Source organism: Odocoileus virginianus, chromosome 19, assembly GCF_023699985.2.
Source record: "Odocoileus virginianus isolate 20LAN1187 ecotype Illinois chromosome 19, Ovbor_1.2, whole genome shotgun sequence".
Lineage (NCBI taxonomy): Eukaryota > Metazoa > Chordata > Mammalia > Artiodactyla > Cervidae > Odocoileus > Odocoileus virginianus.
This window is the reverse complement of record NC_069692.1, coordinates 38783431-38797444: the sequence shown is the minus strand read 5'-3', so window position 1 is coordinate 38797444 and position 14014 is coordinate 38783431. Positions and strand designations below refer to the sequence as shown.

General features: G+C 35.3%; 1 long non-coding RNA gene across 1 annotated transcript in view; it reads right to left on the bottom strand.

The window, feature by feature from the left end:
• Positions 1 to 1037: 1037 nt before the first annotated feature.
• LOC110134835 (uncharacterized) overlaps positions 1038 to 14014 on the bottom strand; it is a 167532-nt gene continuing 154555 nt past the window's right edge. Inside the window, exons 4-5 of the long non-coding RNA XR_011492971.1 lie at positions 2182 to 2270; positions 1038 to 1117 (exon numbers count right to left, since the gene is read on the bottom strand). This is a non-coding gene — a long non-coding RNA (uncharacterized lncRNA). The remainder of the gene's footprint in view (positions 1118 to 2181; positions 2271 to 14014) is intronic.

Sequence of the window (14014 nt, the reverse complement as noted above, 5' to 3'; positions counted from 1 at the left end):
TTTTCTTGTTTCTCTTCTCCTCCTGCTTTCATTGTTAATTTAGAAACCGCCTGAAACAGTCACTGTGAAAACACTGGGTGGCAGCCCCTCTCCCTTCCAGCCACCAACACAGGCGTGGACTGTCATCGTGGGGACTTTAGCTGTATCACATCGTATCATTTCCCTGCCTTTGCTTACTGCACTGAAACTCCGAATTCTGCCAAAGCCCAGTGGTTCGGTGGAGACAGGGCAGTGCAGAGTGGCAGAAATAACAGGTTTTCCTAAAAGCATGTGTCACAAAGCAAAACCATGAGATTTCCTAGGTCAGCCAAAACGAAAACTGGAAGTGAAAAATGTCCTGTTCAGTGATCCAGTCAATGGGATTAAATAAAAAAAATCCCAGCAATTGTTTTCAGTAATCTCACCCTTGATTTTCTGAGTGCAGATATATATCTTGTGATCCAGTATCTTTCTCTCCTTTCCACATCTAGTTCCGTGCACCGTCATCATTTATTTATACGAGTTTCCTGTCGTCAAAGCATCTGTAAGGGCTAGCTGGCACCTGGAGTCTTCTGCCATAGTCTTGTTACTTCCCTTTTACTCGCTAATTGCCCCTCCCCCCCCACCCCTTTAAAGACAAGGGTTTGCATTAAGCGACTCCGAAAAACACCCAGTGTAACCTGCCCTCTGGGACTCGGCAGTGTCCCAGCACAGGGCTCAGGGATCAGCTCCTTTCCAAAGTCCTGAACATAGATGCATGGAAGAATAAAGACTTTTTCCTCCTCTCAATTTTTAAAGATTAAAAATGACAATGCAAGACATTCAGAAAGCAATTAAATAGCAACGTCTAACACTATATCTATTAATATATTGTAAGTAAGGAAAAAAGAAAAAAAAAGAATTCTCCTAATGCAACTTTGTAAATCAACTATACTTCAATTTTAAAAAATCCCATATAGTGTATCTGATATGAGATATTTAGTTACAAAAGATGAAAACATTTAAAGGTCCAGAGATTCTATTAGGAAGAAGTAGGTACTTTAGGCATCATCAAACATTGTACATGGGAGCTAAATATCTTTATCTGTACCTCTGTATCCAGTGTTTTTCTTACTGTTGATGTTATGCCACTAATAGCCTAAAAATAAAAGTAAACAAACAGAAAAGCAAATAAATAAGTAAATTCAAAAAAGTAAAGGCATGTTTTCTAGCCAAATAAATTCACCACAAAGAGCTCCATGTCTCTTTATAAAATTTATAAATTTAAGCATCAACATCCCTAAAAGAGTTAATAGGAGAAATATTTTTCCAGTGTTAGCTGCTGCAAAATTAAATAAGACAAATGAGTTAAAAAGTTATAGTCTCCAAAATCATGGATAGCAGTCAAAAAGGAATGTAAGAATTTATTATCCAAGTAATTATCAAAACAATAAGAATATATTAATAATTTTTTTTCTTTTAACAAATACTTATTGAGTATCTTCTATGTTTTAGATTTTGGTGTAGGTCCTGGAGATTTCAGTGGTGCACAAACCAGAGGTGCTGAGCTCTGGGGACATACTCCCGACACATCAAGCCCATCTCTAATTCTAAATTAGAAGGTGAGGCAATCATTTCTTACACTTTATTAAATTGTCTAGTACCTTACCTTGTCATCAGAGGTGCTCACATTCTGGTTTAAAAATAATTGCTAAAGTCTCTGACAAGGAGATGCATGCTTGTAAAAGGCAGCATGCTTGCATGTAAAATGATCAGCCAAAAGATTATTTTTAAATACACAGTTATAAAGAAAAACTGTATTAAAGTCTATTATTGTAATATTATTTATAGTGTGCAGCATTTTGATAGCAAATTTCTAGAGTCATTAATACTTTCCTTATTCCCCTGCCTACAACTGAACTTAAATATTTATAATAATATACACAGAAATTCTAACATCTTACTTTTACCAGAAATTCAATATTGAAGTTTTTATATAAAAAGTGGAAAATCTTGCCCATGTGACTCATACATTGTGCCTGTGACTTTAATGCCTTTAACAAGACAGCCTAATGGCCCATTATTGTTTTTAACATGCCACCTTAAAATAACCTTTCTGCGAATTTTCTGACATATTTTATCTTAGCCTCCATTTATTTCATTTATATTGACCCCGGTCCCTTTAAAATAGCTGGTTTTTGAGAAACATTGGAGTAAGCATACCATTTCTGCAAAGACTTTTGGATTCTTCCAGTAATTCCACATTGATGCTGTTTAGTTTTATGGGTAGCAATCTGCTCTTCTTTTGGAATCTGTCAAGATCAGAAAAATACACATTAATCATTTACTATAGGAGACTGTACTGCTCCAAATGTCCCCTATTTCAAGATGACAATTGGACACTTATCAGGAATTACCCACATCCTCACAAGTGAGGAGCTAGTTATGCAGTGTTAACCGTGAACTGTACCTTCTCATCAAATGCTGTTCTTAGTGACCCCAGGATGGACTTCTACAGGTTCTCATGTAAGTACAGGGCCGTCATATAAAATGTACTTTGTTTATGATATACTATAGGGACCTTTCACTTCCAGACTAAGTTTAAACCCAGACTAAGTTCCAAAGGAGCAGTGCAGCTTTTCAAGATCCCTTGGGTCAAGAGCAGGGCCACCTGCCAAAGACCTCTTCAGACTGAGAGTGAGCCTGGTAGCGGAGGAGGCTGGGAAAATCATGGTTCTAAACTGGACAAATAATGTTGTGGGAATTCAGTGACAGACTGATTTGGTTTATCCCTCAAAGATGTGAAAACACCTCTGTGACTGTTTGATATTGTGTGAAGATGCATCCCATGAATCATTAACAATTATTTCTAGAATAATTTTCACCAACTGAACGTCTTTACATTGCCGCTACCTTTGAGACTCTTATCTTCTGTTCCATCCTAACCTAGGTTCATAGCTGTTTAATTTCTCAGGCTATCTCTAGCAGGTAGCGTTATCAGTCAGGGGGCAACCCTTCCACATTGCTCTTGGAAATGCAAAACACAGAGTCAGCTATTTAGAATGCAAATATTGCTTTTCTAAAATATACCATAAATGAATCACTCTTATCATACAAGTCTAGCAAAACACACCAAAGAAATACGTATATCATTTCTTATTCCTGGATCATTCTGTCTCTGAAAGTACACAATTTTCTGTTCTTCAAATTGGGCCTCATTTTATCCCCAAGATTACTAGGTTATGCATAGTATGACTTCTATCCACATATTCAGATTTATGTTTCAGTTTGAAAGAGAGAGAAAAAGAACAAAAACTTAACACATCTATTTACTTCACACCTATTTTCAGATTTCTTTCACATCTATTTCATTCTACTCAACATTAAGAGTTTCAAGCCAGAAAGTAAAGATTAAACATGTAGTAAAAGATAAATTACAACATGGATAAAAGATAAATTACAAGTGTCAAATGGAAATATAAATGAAAAAATCCCAAACACATGAACATTTTTGTAATGTGAATTCAAGTTTGTCCAATATGCACATAAATAAAGTGTGAGAGGTAAAAGAAATAAAGGTTATGAAAGACATTAGAACTTTGGGTCTTTACAAATTCCTTTGGATGTTTATTGTTCAGTTGCTCAGTTGTGTCCAACTCTTTGCAATCCTATGGACTGCAGCATGCCAGACTTCTCTGTCCTTCACCATTTCCTGGAATTTGCTCAAACTCATGTCCATTGAGTTGGTGATGCCATCCAACCATTTTGTCCTCTGTTATCCTTTTCTCATCCTGCCTTCAATCTTTCCCAGCATCAGGTTCTTTGCCAATGAGTCAGCTCTTTGTATCAATTGGCCAAAGTATTGGGGCTTCAGCTTCAGCATCAGTCGAGTTCCAGTGATTATTCAGGATTGATTTTCTTTAGGGCTTCCCTTGCGGCTCAGCTGGTAAGGAATCTGCCTGCCATGAGGGAGATCTGGGTTCCATCCCTGGGTTGGGAAGATCCCCTGGAGAAGCGAAAGGCTACCCACTCCAGTATTCTGGCCTGGAGAATTCCATGGACTGTATAGTCCATGTGATCACAAAGAGTTGGACATGACTGAGCGACTTTCACTTCACTCTTTAGGATTGGCTGGTTTGATCTCCTTGCAATCCAAGGGATTCTCAAGAGTCTTCTCCAACACCACAGTTCAAAAGCATTGATTCTTCAGTGCTCAGCCTTCTTTATGGTCCAACTATCACATCCATTTATGACTACTGAAAAGCCATTCTTTTATTACTAATAAGGAGAATCAGAGTAGTTGAAATGCTATTCCCAATGAATACATATAATTTCAACACATACTAAGATCTTAAAAATTTTGTTGAATAAATGGAGGAGTGATTAAATAACAAGTAGGGAGATATTTCAGGGATTATTGTTTTCTGGATTTTATGAGAAATTATATCTAGGACGTGAATGAAATAAATTTGAAAAAATAGACAAGAGGGTGCTGTATTGACATGTGAAGTTGAAAGTAAAGAAGTCATCTTTAGCAAGGAAAATAGGAGACCATTTTTTTAAAAATCATGTAAATAATGTATTTAAAGTGATATTCAGGGAAGATTAATTTGGTAAAATAAGAAAATAAATTAGTAAAATGTTTCTATTAAATAATTTGACACAACATATTTAATCCCTTTCATTTGAATGTCAGTATTTGCCTGGCAATCCAAATTTATAAATTTATCTTAAGGAGATGATTGGACATATAAAACAGTGTATGATTACAGATACTCATTTTAGTATTGTTTTTAATGATTAAAGACAAAAATGGAACAAACTGAATAGCTTCCAACAGGTTGAATAAACTCATCCATAAAATGTGTAACTAGTTTATTAAATTTGGAAAAGTGCTCTTACTATATATATTGAAGAAAAAAACAAATTATGGAAATGAATCATTATATAGTCTAGATATTAAAACTATAAAAATTTCTAGGTTTTGATTTTTCTGATTTTTTTCATAAATGGTACATATGACTTTTTATGGTATTCAATTATTCCTTGTTTTGAATTGAATCTGCATTTTATCATGTCTCACTTAACTATCTATTGATCCATCTATCTGTCTACCTATCATCTATCTGTTGGCTCCAGTTAAGAAGCACTTGTCTGTAAATACAAATTGCTCTTTCTTGTTTCAACAGGGCTGCTCATTTACCTCCACTCTGATTACTTATCCACTATAAATAATTTAGATAAATCAGTATTATTTATCTATCAAGGTGCTGTTAAAGCCATCCATGATCTCTCAGGCCAGACATGATTTCTTTCTTCTCAAGGACCTTTGATCATGGGAGAATCTGATGTCTGCATCAGTAACACAGAAGCTCCTCTGTTAATCAACCCCAGCCTTTATCTCCTCCAGTTCAAAGTAACCGAATTTGGCTTCCTGAATCTCAGGTCTTCATCTTTAAAATGGGGCCACTAAGTGCTAATTTACAGGATTGGTGTATAGATAATATATTTAGAGCACCTAGCATACTAACATGGTTAATGGGCTCCAGGCATGTGAGTTCTTCCTTCAGGCTGTGTATTTGATGGATCTCGAACTGTACTGAATAGTGTTTAAGGGTAAATGAATTTGAACCTTTTTATACTTGGTAGTGTGATGCAGCCATATGTATTTATCAGTTGTTCAGTAAATATTTGTTGACAGTGTGAATATAAATTCACCATAGTGGAATTTTGAAACAATTTTAATATTCTTCTAGGAGACATACATTGAGTGGAGTATTTCCAAAAATGTACATTCTTTCCAGATATCTTTATGTCTTGAAAATGACAGAAAAAAAAATTTGCTAATGCTATGGGAAACATTAGGCAGTAATCTTGGCAAAGTGTCACTTAGTGATTTGATAGTTGGTCGGTCACCTACTCAATTGGGCAAGCCAATGCTGAGAACCACAGAAGAGGCAGGAACAAGGCTCATTAAAACATCACAGAAGACAGTGCTATTTTATGACCCTATACATTTTATCCAAATTATGAAAAAGCTTACTTTTTTAAGAAATGAGATTCCTTAAAAGAGAGTTTTTCTTATTGATGAAATGAGTGAGTCAGTTTTGCTAATTGGCTAAAAATTGCTTTCTTGGGCAAGCTAAGGTTGTTGGGGAAACTACTGTGGTTTTTTTTTTTTTTTTTTTGGTTATGTTTAGCTATTTCCTTAAGGCAAGAAAGCGGGAAAGAAAGCAAAGAAACAAACAAACAAACAAAAAATCCCTGAAAGCAGAAAAATGATGTCTCCTGACTTTTCTATTAATTACACAACAGAAAGATACATTTCAGATCAAAGCAGATATCTATAATCTTGTAAATTTATGTTTTTTAAATTGAGATTCAACACAATTTGATATTCTGATCACCACAAGATAAAAAACATTGCTACTGTTTTTAGGCATCTCCTTGGCATAATTACAGGCATTTACCTGGATAAAATGGGCTGAATAACAGCTTTAGAGAACAAAACATGCTTTGTTGAAATGAATATATTTGAGGGGGAAAAAAAACAAAACTTTGCTCAAATCACTTGAGAAACCAACTACAAACTAAATTGGAAAATAATTGCAAGGCCTGTCTTCCACATTTAATCAGGTGGCAGCTACTGGACTTTCAGTTAACAAACTATAAATAAATTCTGTAAGGTTATTAGTAATTGCAACATCACACTTCACAAAACAGGCTAAAAATAATAGTAACGTGTAAATCTCCTTGCCAAGAGGCCTCTGGTGCCGAGGCATTTGTTTTGCATTGTGTCCTAACCAAAAGAAAAAAAAAAATCAAGCCCAAACAGATGAGTAGAACCGTCACTGAGTCCTCGGTGCTTTTCAGTCTGTTCCCTCCCAGCAGACGCAGTGCCCACTGCGCTTCCGCTTGCGCACGCCTGCTTGCCTCGGGAGCAGTGGTGTTTGCTGGCAGTCCTAGGAACCCAAGCAGGGTCTGACTCAGTGTCGTGGAGGCCAATGTGTCGTGCACGCCCTAGGTGAGAACTGCCAACAAAATGCTCTTTTCCATTCACAAAATGTCCATTCACAATGGACAGATTATAAAACTGAAACAGGACGACAGAAGCTGTGTAGGAGGAGGGGGGAGAGGAAATGAGGAGTAGACGAAGGAAATAAGTGGCAGATGCAAATTTTTTCGTGATTAGTACTGGGTATTGATAAAGCACTAATGATTGGAATGAATTACTCATCTTTTTTAAAAAGACAATGTTTAAAGACCCATCTCTGACTAGGTGAAGAAATGCAATGTGAATTCTGGAGTAAGGAAAATGTCATTATTTTCACCTTTCTTTTTCTCTTCCCCTACTCTTCCCTCCTCCTCAGTGTCTTTCCTTCCTTCCATCCTCTTTTTTCAAAGTATATAGTCACTCAAATAAGTTCCGGCTAAATCTTTTTTAAAGGAAGATGGTGTTTCCTGTTGTGCGTGTGTGTCTGTGCACGTGCACGCACGCGTGTGTGTGTGTGTAGGGTTACAATTAAAGTAATATTTTCTAAACTGTGACTTTGCCAATTTTAAATCCACCCTTCTCTTGAAGGTTTTTAATTTTGCCATAAATTGATATAATTCTTTACCTAAGTAAAATAATTTGAATTTTAAAAACTTGAAGGTTATAATACTTTTTCATGTCTTACTAAGATATTAAAATATTTTCATATGTAAGCAAGAAAATAATGACTACATTAACTCTTTCTTGAAATAACTTTGTTTAGTGGAAACGGCCCAAATTTAGCCTTTGACAATGGGAGGAAAAAAAAATACTTCACCCTTATTTTATTAAAGAAAAGTCATGTTACAACAGATCATTTGTAAAAGAGCAAAATTCGAATCTCTAATTTAAAGTCTGCAAAAATTGTTTGTGTTTCTTGGGTCTGGATTACATAAATCTAAATTATAAAATTATTTGATGCATAAAACATTTAGCAAGTTGTGCTTTAGAAAGAAATCATTTAAACTAGTGCTATTTTCAAAGACCCTTCCAGTCTACAACATATCAAGGATGTGAAAATGACTTTATATGTTAGAAAATTGGCCTTTAACGAGAAAAAATATTAGACAATTCTAAGTGCAAAGCTATTAACTGGCTGATTTCTGATCCCTGACACAGGATGTCATCTTCAACCTGGTGCCTGGCTGCTCAACATCCTGTGGGAACCACAGGCTTCGGAAGGTTTCTCTTTACAAATAACAATCAGTTCAGATAGAGGAGACACAAGGAGAGCCAGTTAAATCTTTCACATCGTTACCAGCCTCATTGTTTTGCAAATCAGTAGCATAAAGCAGAGCACGTGCACGTGCATGAATCCTCCACTTAAGGTTTCTGAATGCTAGGGATTTCAAATACGGGAATTCTGTTGATTAGCAGTAAATGAATAAGGCACATGACAAATCATTACCTTTACCAGCTAAGTGGCTAGTTTAAATGAAAGATTACAGGTTACCCTTTGAATTCATCAAGGTTTGTCCATCTAAAATGATCCTTTTCCCTTCTTCATATGTCAGACCATCATTATCATGAAGTCTGTCACATCTGATCACTAGCTCACTTGAACAGCTCAAAATAGCATTTTGAAAATATCCTATTTATAGTAGAGATATGTAGAGTAATCCAAAGCACTATCTGCTTGAACATGTTAGCCCTCTCTCGGCAAGAACTTCTTAGGAAACTTTTCTGAAATGATCAAGTCCTGGAGCTGAATGCTGGAACAATGGGACAAAAAGTGATTTATCTGTATTTTAACTAGCTGTTTTTCCCCCTTCATAATTTGCTTTTACAAATGCGATTATTCATTTTCTTCAGTAGGTGACTAAATTGATCATATTTCACCTATAGGTATTTAATATTCATTTTCTTGTAATGATTTTTCAGTACTATTCTCCACAAATGTCAAAATCCTGAGTTGTTTATTTGAATGCTGAGGTATTGCTCTAATAATGAGAAGCTCTAATTATAGAGTTCAGTGAACTAGTCAGTAGAGAGCTTGCATCCCAAATGTTCTATGAATATCAAGACATATGAAGTGTCCTAGTAACTTCTTTAAAACACATTTCCTACTTTCTGGTTGTATGGATATGGACGGTTGTCTTATTTTTAAAAGGTTGCTGTAAAAAAACAAACAACAAAAACTCTTATCCTGTTTGTACTCTCTTTTCAAAACAGGGTTCGTCTCAGTTTAAACGGAGAACGCACCTGAAGCTCCCTGCCCCATAGTAACTGAAGTCACTGAAGCACTCCCTCACTCGGCTCAAATAGCAGCACAGAAAGCAGGTCGGCACTTGCAGGCGCCCTGCGTTCGCCTGGGCACCTCACCCTCAGACACTTTTGTTTGTTATGCACATCCGAGCAATATTAGTCACAGGGAGCACAGAAGGAAAGAGACCGTTTTCCCCTCCTACGACCCATCTGCTGTGGAAAACACACAGGTTTTTCCACCACAGGTTTAGAGCAACCTCATGTCCTTGGAGCACAGACTCTGATTACCCGCAATAACGGTGCGAACCTCCCTCCCACTCCTCAACCCACAAACCTATTTTAAGGCTGCCTTCTGAGAATAGCCTTCACCGTGATGCTGTTGGAACACAAGCTACCATGTTAAACGGCAATGGCGGGGGACTGACTAATCCTGGGGAGCCGACCCTGATTAAACAGCTCCATTAAATGGCTCCTTTTCAGAGCAGTATAGAGACAACAAAGTTTCACATTCACGGGTTGGAATGTCCTCACTGTCCTTCCAAGGGCAAATGACCCCAAATTAATTCTTACCAAAGTAAGAACTAATTTTATAAAAATGTTCACTTAAAGTATTTAAAGAAAGAAGAAGGTGAAGTTGTTCAGTCGTGTCCGACTCCTTGCAGCTACATGGACTGTAGCCTACCAGGCTCCTCTGTTTATGGGATTTTCCAGGCAAGAGTACTGAAGGGTTGCCATTTCCTTCTCCAGGGGATCTTCCTGACCCAAGGATCAAACCCTGGTCTCCCACACTGCAGGTAGACGCTTTGCCATCTGGGCCCCCAGGAAAGCCCAAAGTATTCAAAGTTTTCACTAAATATTTCTGGTTTTTTAAACCAAAATAAATGTAATTTTATATCATTTTTTGACTTACTGCCTCATCCATGAACTCAATAGTCAGAAATTACACATGAGGGGTAAAAATCACTTGTTGTACATATACCTAAGAAACACTGTTGAGAAAGTAGCTGATTAATAGAGCTGAATTAAAACTCAAGTTGTCCCTCTCTGTCTCTCTCCCCCTTGAAAAGCACAAGGGATTTAAACATGGTGTAGTATGGAGAAAAATTAAGGGGGCCTCTTAATTTAAGATTAAGAGGTACAAATCCAAAACTATAGTGTATTCTTGGCTTAATCAGATAATTTGTTGACTCCAAAATTATCTTTAACCATTTCTCCAGGTTACAATGGACTTATATTGATTTAACTATCATTCATTTACTTTAAAAAATACATTTGTTAGCAAGCAACTTTAGGAAAGTTAGGGAAGTTAGCAAGAAAGTTTAGGAAAACAAGATGGATATAGTTTTTAGATCTTAATATTTGTTTTGTTTTAATACACTGTTAGCATCACTCAAGAGTATACACAAATTAAAATGCCTGAAAACACAAGGCATATGACTTCCAATAGCTAATAATGTGCCGTTTATATTGTTATTAGTAATTCTACTTCAGAATTTTTTAATTAATAATGAAATTTTGAGATAGTAAAATAAGTGAAGATTCTACATATAACATTGTTCACAATTAAACAATTTTTAAAATATGAAACTTGAAGTTAATGATTGAAGACATCATAAGCAAGAATTAGTACATGGCACCCCCTACTGATTTCATTGCAAGACAAAGGCTTGAAAAGAATGGGGATGAGGATGCTTTCTTGATTCTGTTGCACATAATATCAGCTTATTTAAGTATTCATGGGAAAGAAAGCACACTTTATTTTTCCATAAGCTAAACTGATATTAAAATCTTAAGTTCTGAAGACAGAAATAAAATGATAATTATTTTATATTTTGAATGCAACTCTTATTTGAAAAAAAACCCTCTTGATAGCTAAACTGTATGACTCCACTTAAGCTTCTTAAATCTTACTTTTTCATAACAAATTCTTCATAGATAGTCCCTTATAATTAACTTATTATAATTAACCCTTCATAACTGATGGGTATGCTTATTATCCTTCACTGGATTTGCTTACATCCCTCCACTGTTTAGTACCTTTGAATAGTAGTAACTGGTTGGTACTTTCTTTATGCCACCCTGAAATATGAGTAGAATTCTCTCCTGTAGCTGTGTCTGTAAAGAATATTCAAGTTTTAACCTCAAAGGTTTATTTAAATACTGTTAATTACAAGGGGGTAATGAGAATTCACCAATGGAACCCATCTTAATTAAACAAAAATCAGTTTATGTTAATATAGCAATTAATTATATATGCCAAAATAACTTGAAAACCTTTCTTTTGTATTTATAGAGAGCCTAAGTTCATATGAAATAAATGAAAGTCTTAATTGTGGAGTATTAGAAGAAGAAATAAATAGGTATCTATATGAACGTCAGTGGTGGTCTTATTATAAAAGTTAAAAAAATAATTAACAGGAAACTAATGAAAATTTTCAATGATGAGTCTCCTTTTATCCAAAGTTAGAGTGGGGATAATATGTATTTCAATGTCATCCATCTTTTTTTTATCATATCAGTGAGGAATATGGACCAATTCTCAGTAACACTTTGGATACTTAGTGGTTTATGTGTAAACTTATAACCCCAAAGAACTTGTAATGCTAATGGCATTTACCAGGTATTGTTCATAAAGGATGTGAATAGTAATAGTCCATCTGCTTTATTCCCTTTTCAGCAGAGGAGTCATACAAATTAATGTTGGCCTGGATGTAATCCATTTAGGATGACTCATGAGAGTAATAAAAATGATATTTTATTTTTTTATTCTTTAGCAAGTATTTGTCTACTCTTTATTTTTATACCTTTTTTGTAGTCTTTTAACTCTCCCAAATGCCTTGTGACTATCTGTAAAATATCTAATGACAGGACCAACATCATCAACAATATTAAACTTATAACAAACTAAGCTTATGCTATGGCAATTATAGGAAAGATAAAATGACTGAAGATACATCAACTATAAGAAAATTGAAAACTAACAGCAGTCACTGAGTGTATGCTAACTACTTTTGAAATATTATGTCCTACTGATTTTCACAGTATCTCTTTGATACAGATATGCAAATGAATCCCATTTTATAATGGAGGAAACAGTCCTAGAGAGCATGGAAAACCATTCTGAAGTTACACATCTAGGACAGGTCAGAGCTGGTTCTCAAACTCTGGGTTTTCTGAAAAACTTATGTTCTACATTACTGCGAAAATGGTCTTTTTGTATGGGCTGGTAGAAAGCAAATCTAGATAACGAAGTGGTGTAAAATGACAACATAGTATGATTAAATGGATTTCATCCATTAATTATTAAAATCACCTATGCACAATACTTTTTTAATATCAATAAAACAGACACACCAGATACAATTTATGTTAGTTCTTATTTTTCCTCCAATTTTTATGGGGAGAATACCAATCAAATTCTATTTAATTATATTCTTCTATTTTATGATACATGACAAAATGGAAGACTGAATAATAGATTACAAGTAATAAGAAAAATCATACATCAACATTTCATGAGTAAGAACGATTTCTAAGTCTTAGAAAGATTAGAACATATTCAGGTTTGGGAACTAATTCCTTTTATAGACATCTGGCCCTTTCTTCATTTTTTTTCTTCTTATAAACATTTTTTCATTGTATTCCATCCTCCCTTTTTGAAAATAAATTTAACTATCTTTTTTCTTATTTAATCATCATCTCCTTTCTTTAATTTGTTTACTACTAATGTTATCATAGTGTAAATAACTGAAACAGAGGAGCAAAGATTAGAATACATGAAAATTTGGTTCCAAAGTTTAAGACTTTGTTTAGATTGTCTAGATGACTTCCTTTTGAGCAATTAAAGGATTCCGCTCATTTGTCATTACTAGACAGACATATTGTACAGTAGTAAAAGCAAAGACTACGGGTTCACACAGATTGGAATTTAAATTGTAGTTCAAACACCTACTGGGTATAAACATTTAAACAAGTAATTCTTGTGTTCTCAGTTCAAATGTACACTGGATCTAATGATACCTGTGATATCTATGTTTATTCTTATGCATTAAAGATAATTTATGTATTTCACTCAAATTAAAAAATGTATTGATGATAACTATTGTTGTTGTTCAGTTGCTAAGTCATGACCAACTCTTTGCAACCCTATGGACGGCAGCATGCCAGGCTCCCTCGATCTTCACTATCTACCAGAGTTTGCTCAAATTCATGTCCATTGGGTCAATGGTGCTATGTAACTAGCTCATGCTCTGGCACCTCCTTTTCATTTGGTTTTCAATCTTTCTCAGCACCAGGGTCTATTCCAATGAGTTGGCTCTTCACATCAGGTGGCCAAAGCATCAGAGCTTCAGCATCAGGCCTTCCAATGAATATTCAGGACTGATTTTCTTTAGGATGGACTGGTTGGATCTCCTTGCAATCCAAGGGACTCTCAAGAGTCTTCTACAGCACCACAGTTCAAAAGCATCAATTCTTTGGCACTCAGCCTTCTTTATGGTCCACCTCTCACATCCATACATGACTACTGGAAAAACCATAGCTTTAACTATACAGACCTTTGCCGGCAAAGTGATATCTCTGCTTTTCAATATGCTATCTAGGTTTGTCATAGCTTTTCTTCCAAGGAGCAAGCATCATTTAATCTCAGGTTAATATGATCTGGTATTCCCATATCTTTAAGAATTTTCCACAGTTTGTTGTGATCCACATAGTCAAAGGCTTTAACATACTCAGTGAAGCCAAAGTAGATGTTTTTCTGGAATTCTCTAGCTTTCTCTATGATCCAACAAATGTTGGCAATTTGATCGTTGATTCCTC